This window comes from Anomaloglossus baeobatrachus, unplaced genomic scaffold (genome assembly GCF_048569485.1).
Source record: "Anomaloglossus baeobatrachus isolate aAnoBae1 unplaced genomic scaffold, aAnoBae1.hap1 Scaffold_115, whole genome shotgun sequence".
NCBI lineage: Eukaryota > Metazoa > Chordata > Amphibia > Anura > Aromobatidae > Anomaloglossus > Anomaloglossus baeobatrachus.
This window is the reverse complement of record NW_027441885.1, coordinates 264,654-271,124: the sequence shown is the minus strand read 5'-3', so window position 1 is coordinate 271,124 and position 6,471 is coordinate 264,654.

The following is a 6,471-nucleotide window of genomic DNA, read 5'->3' as shown; positions in this document are numbered from 1 at the left end:
GGCATCCTATACGTGGCTATTGGACTTTGCATTAGTCCCACTAGTGCCAAGACATTTGCAGAGCGCATCTGCCTGCGTTGCACACTCCAACTAATTTTAACTTAGCCATTATACTAGCAAACACTCAGTGTACCTAGTGGCATCCTATACGTGGCTATTGGACTTTGCTATAGTCCCACTAGTGCCAAGACATTTGCAGAGCGCATCTGCCTGCGTTGCACACTCCAACTAATTATAAGTAAGCCATTATACTAGCAAACACTCAGTGTACCTAGTGGCATCCTATACGTGGCTATTGGACTTTGCTATAGTCCCACTAGTGCCAAGACATTTGCAGAGCGCATCTGCCTGCGTTGCACACTCCAACTAATTTTAAGTAAGCCATTATACTAGCAAACACTCAGTGTACCTAGTGGCATCCTATCTGTGGCTATTGGACTTTGCTATAGTCCCACTAGTGCCAAGACATTTGCAGAGCGCATCTGCCTGCGTTGCACACTCCAACTAATTATAAGTAAGCCATTATACTAGCAAACACTCAGTGTACCTAGTGGCATCCTATACGTGGCTATTGGACTTTGCTATAGTGCTATATCCTTGATAAAGACCTAAAAACAAGGTCAAAACGTTGGATAATGGCTTACTTATAATTAGTTGGAGTGTGCAACGCAGGCAGATGCGCTCTGCAAATGTCTTGGCACTAATGGGACTATAGCAAAGTCCAATAGCCACAGATAGGATGCCACTAGGTACACTGAGTGTTTGCTAGTATAATGGCTTACTTAAAATTAGTTGGAGTGTGCAACGCAGGCAGATGCGCTCTGCAAATGTCTTGGCACTAGTGGGACTATAGCAAAGTCCAATAGCCACGTATAGGATGCCACTAGGTACACTGAGTGTTTGCTAGTATAATGGCTTACTTATAATTAGTTGGAGTGTGCAACGCAGGCAGATGCGCTCTGCAAATGTCTTGGCACTAGTGGGACTATAGCAAAGTCCAATAGCCACGTATAGGATGCCACTAGGTACACTGAGTGTTTGCTAGTATAATGGCTAAGTTAAAATTAGTTGGAGTGTGCAACGCAGGCAGATGCGCTCTGCAAATGTCTTGGCACTAGTGGGACTAATGCAAAGTCCAATAGCCACGTATAGGATGCCACTAGGTACACTGAGTGTTTGCTAGTATAATGGCTTACTTATAATTAGTTGGAGTGTGCAACGCAGGCAGATGCGCTCTGCAAATGTCTTGGCACTAGTGGGACTATAGCAAAGTCCAATAGCCACGTATAGGATGCCACTAGGTACACTGAGTGTTTGCTAGTATAATGGCTTACTTATAATTAGTTGGAGTGTGCAACGCAGGCAGATGCGCTCTGCAAATGTCTTGGCACTAGTGGGACTATAGCAAAGTCCAATAGCCACAGATAGGATGCCACTAGGTACACTGAGTGTTTGCTAGTATAATGGCTTACTTATAATTAGTTGGAGTGTGCAACGCAGGCAGATGCGCTCTGCAAATGTCTTGGCACTAGTGGGACTATAGCAAGGTCCAATAGCCACGTATAGGATGCCACTAGGTACACTGAGTGTTTGCTAGTATAATGGCTTACTTATAATTAGTTGGAGTGTGCAACGCAGGCAGATGCGCTCTGCAAATGTCTTGGCACTAGTGGGACTATAGCAAAGTCCAATAGCCACGTATAGGATGCCACTAGGTACACTGAGTGTTTGCTAGTATAATGGCTTACTTATAATTAGTTGGAGTGTGCAACGCAGGCAGATGCGCTCTGCAAATGTCTTGGCACTAGTGGGACTATAGCAAGGTCCAATAGCCACGTATAGGATGCCACTAGGTACACTGAGTGTTTGCTAGTATAATGGCTTACTTATAATTAGTTGGAGTGTGCAACGCAGGCAGATGCGCTCTGCAAATGTCTTGGCACTAGTGGGACTATAGCAAAGTCCAATAGCCACGTATAGGATGCCACTAGGTACACTGAGTGTTTGCTAGTATAATGGCTAAGTTAAAATTAGTTGGAGTGTGCAACGCAGGCAGATGCGCTCTGCAAATGTCTTGGCACTAGTGGGACTATAGCAAAGTCCAATAGCCACGTATAGGATGCCACTAGGTACACTGAGTGTTTGCTAGTAAAATTGCTTAGTTTAAAAAAGTTGGAGTGTGCAATGCAGGCAGACGTGCTCTGCAAATGTCTTTGCACTAGTGGGACTATAGCAAAGTCCAATAGCCACAGATAGGATGCCACTAGGTACACTGAGTTTTTGCTAGTATAATGGCTTACTTATAATTAGTTGGAGTGTGCAACGCAGGCAGATGCGCTCTGCAAATGTCTTGGCACTAGTGGGACTATAGCAAGGTCCAATAGCCACGTATAGGATGCCACTAGGTACACTGAGTGTTTGCTAGTATAATGGCTTACTTATAATTAGTTGGAGTGTGCAACGCAGGCAGATGCGCTCTGCAAATGTCTTGGCACTAGTGGGACTATAGCAAGGTCCAATAGCCACGTATAGGATGCCACTAGGTACACTGAGTGTTTGCTAGTATAATGGCTTACTTATAATTAGTTGGAGTGTGCAACGCAGGCAGATGCGCTCTGCAAATGTCTTGGCACTAGTGGGACTATAGCAAGGTCCAATAGCCACAGATAGGATGCCACTAGGTACACTGAGTGTTTGCTAGTATAATGGCTTACTTATAATTAGTTGGAGTGTGCAACGCAGGCAGATGCGCTCTGCAAATGTCTTGGCACTAGTGGGACTATAGCAAGGTCCAATAGCCACGTATAGGATGCCACTAGGTACACTGAGTTTTTGCTAGTATAATGGCTTACTTATAATTAGTTGGAGTGTGCAACGCAGGCAGATGCGCTCTGCAAATGTCTTGGCACTAGTGGGACTATAGCAAGGTCCAATAGCCACGTATAGGATGCCACTAGGTACACTGAGTGTTTGCTAGTATAATGGCTTACTTATAATTAGTTGGAGTGTGCAACGCAGGCAGATGCGCTCTGCAAATGTCTTGGCACTAGTGGGACTATAGCAAAGTCCAATAGCCACAGATAGGATGCCACTAGGTACACTGAGTGTTTGCTAGTATAATGGCTTACTTATAATTAGTTGGAGTGTGCAACGCAGGCAGATGCGCTCTGCAAATGTCTTGGCACTAGTGGGACTATAGCAAAGTCCAATAGCCACGTATAGGATGCCACTAGGTACACTGAGTGTTTGCTAGTAAAATTGCTTAGTTTAAAAAAGTTGGAGTGTGCAATGCAGGCAGACGTGCTCTGCAAATGTCTTTGCACTAGTGGGACTATAGCAAAGTCCAATAGCCACAGATAGGATGCCACTAGGTACACTGAGTGTTTGCTAGTATAATGGCTTACTTATAATTAGTTGGAGTGTGCAACGCAGGCAGATGCGCTCTGCAAATGTCTTGGCACTAGTGGGACTATGGCAAAGTCCAATAGCCACGTATAGGATGCCACTAGGTACACTGAGTGTTTGCTAGTAAAATTGCTTAGTTTAAAAAAGTTGGAGTGTGCAATGCAGGCAGACGTGCTCTGCAAATGTCTTTGCACTAGTGGGACTATAGCAAAGTCCAATAGCCACAGATAGGATGCCACTAGGTACACTGAGTGTTTGCTAGTATAATGGCTTACTTATAATTAGTTGGAGTGTGCAACGCAGGCAGATGCGCTCTGCAAATGTCTTGGCACTAGTGGGACTATAGCAAAGTCCAATAGCCACGTATAGGATGCCACTAGGTACACTGAGTGTTTGCTAGTATAATGGCTAAGTTAAAATTAGTTGGAGTGTGCAACGCAGGCAGATGCGCTCTGCAAATGTCTTGGCACTAGTGGGACTATAGCAAAGTCCAATAGCCACGTATAGGATGCCACTAGGTACACTGAGTGTTTGCTAGTAAAATTGCTTAGTTTAAAAAAGTTGGAGTGTGCAATGCAGGCAGACGTGCTCTGCAAATGTCTTTGCACTAGTGGGACTATAGCAAAGTCCAATAGCCACAGATAGGATGCCACTAGGTACACTGAGTGTTTGCTAGTATAATGGCTTAGTTATAATGAGTTGGAGTGTGCAGAGGACAGGAGGGTACAGTGGCAGGATTGTGGTGCTCTGGGTAGAGGAATGGAAGCCTGCCTTTCTATTCCCTCCTAATGGTGAAATGCAGGGAGGAAATCCCTGACCTTGGCTACACAGATGCTGTTGCTGTTTGCAGGACCTGTCACCTATGGCTCTCTGACCCTGCCGGTTTGAGCCCTTAAAAGGACTGCTATAAAGTGCTCTCCCTATGCTGTCTAACGCTGTGTATGCAGCGCATACAGCTGTATCGGCTATAGGACTCAGGAGGACGGAGCTGCGACAGTGATGTCTGACACCAAAGACGCAGAAGGCAGATAATGGCGTCCGTGAAGAAAATGTCCGGTTTTATAATGCAGGGACATGTGACATGCAGATCCTATCACACATGCCGTTGCTTCTCTGGCTCAAAGTCAACTTAGCTGTGTGTGTGTCTGTGATTGGCTGACATGCTGGCCCGCCCCACAAGACGCGCGCACTTAGGGAAGGAAGACAAGAAAAAAAAAAAAAAAATGGCGATCGCCATTATAGAAACAGCAGTGATCTGAAGGCGCTGTTCACGCACACTATACACTGAAATGTGATAATAGTTTGATTCACAGAGTGACTTACACTATTACAGCAGAAACCAAGCTATGATTTAGCTGTTTTTTGGCTGCTAGAACCGTTCTCGAACGTTTCTAGAACTATCGAGCTTTTGCAAAAAGCTCGAGTTCTAGTTCGATCTAGAACATGCCCCAAAATCACTCGAGCCTAGAACTGGAGAACCACGAACCACGAACCGCGTTCAACTCTATCCAGGAGCTTTGGTTCCCTGAGTTTCCAATAGCAAATGTCTAGAAAAAACTCTGTCCATTGGCACAACTCAGCAAGAAAACGAGAAGACCGAGAAGATATATTTCATTTATCTTAATGCCACCTTATTAACAGCACTAAACCCTTCTATTATGTCCCTTAGCCTTTTGAGCTTATCCTCTGGTAAGCGGAAGACCATGCCTCTGGTATCGATCTCAGTGCCTAAAAACTGTATTATAGTAGCCAATCAGAATACAAAAGGATGCATAGGAAGCGTGACTTTATTTCAATATTTTAAAACAATCCAATAAAATGAAGAAAAGTCACTCATACAAGATCCACAGAAGTTGTATAATACATACATAAATCAAAACACTATAAGGCCTGTTTCACACGTCAGTGATTCTGGTACGTTTGTGCTTTTTTTTAAACATAACAGAATCACTGAGATACGCAGATCCATTATAATGATTATCAGTGATTTTTCACTGCACGTGTCTCCGTGCGGCGTACCCGCGTGTCCGTGATTGCTGCACGGAGACATGTCCATTTTTTTCTGGCATCACTGATAGGATGTCCATAAGGTGGCAGCAGAGCATAACAGAAAAAGGTGCCTATTGTGCACTGAAAAGACCCAATGTGATGCACCAGACATATAGAGCCCTAATGGATTCACAAATATAAGATATATCATGAATGACTACTGCATAATGAACGCTAGCATGAAAAAAGAAAGGAATCCATAAAAATAAATAATAAATGGTGCACATATGTTAGAGCCCCACCGAAGGACAAAAAAAGTCTGATGGAAATAGAGTGCATATAGGAACAATAAGAATGTGCAACAGAGAGGAAGGTGAGAATGCAGGATCAATCACTGCCTGTCAGATATTAATAATCAGGGAAATAACTCTGGAGCAGACGCACAAATTAGGGTCTTACCTGGTAAGGTAACAAATAATTAATAGTAGTTGCACTCACCTATTAAGGTTGTGCCAGTCACAACCCCTAAATGCACGTTACAAATGGCGACAGCCGCAGCCCCTAGTAGAAGAGCAATAACGTATAGGAGGAAAATCGGGTGCGTGCCGCGCTGTCACCAAAGGAAACTGATGTTAATTATTTCATCTCTTTATTCTTTTTTCCGGTCAATGTGTTTCAGAGATCACTGTCTCCTTCATCAGGGCAAAAAAAGAACAGTATGCAATCAAAGGAGGAAGAACCTCTATATATACACATATGGAGCTACGTCAGAGGACTGACTGCTGTATTTCAAATACTGCCGGGATGGTCAACTGTTACAATACCGGCCATAAAAGTTCTCAAGTGATATATTGAGAAACATTTATAAAATCACTGGGGTATAGTGTTTCAAATTTCATCAGCTTTTTGAGACAAAAATCAGAAAAAGAAGAAGAAGAAGGACAAAATGAAAAAAAGAAAAAAAAGAAGAAAAAAAAAACAAAAAGGGAGCATTGAGCTCCAGACCCTGTATTGAGTCTTAGAAGTGTAGTGACAAGTGCATCTGTCCACAACCCTGTAAGGGTGAACGGGATGACG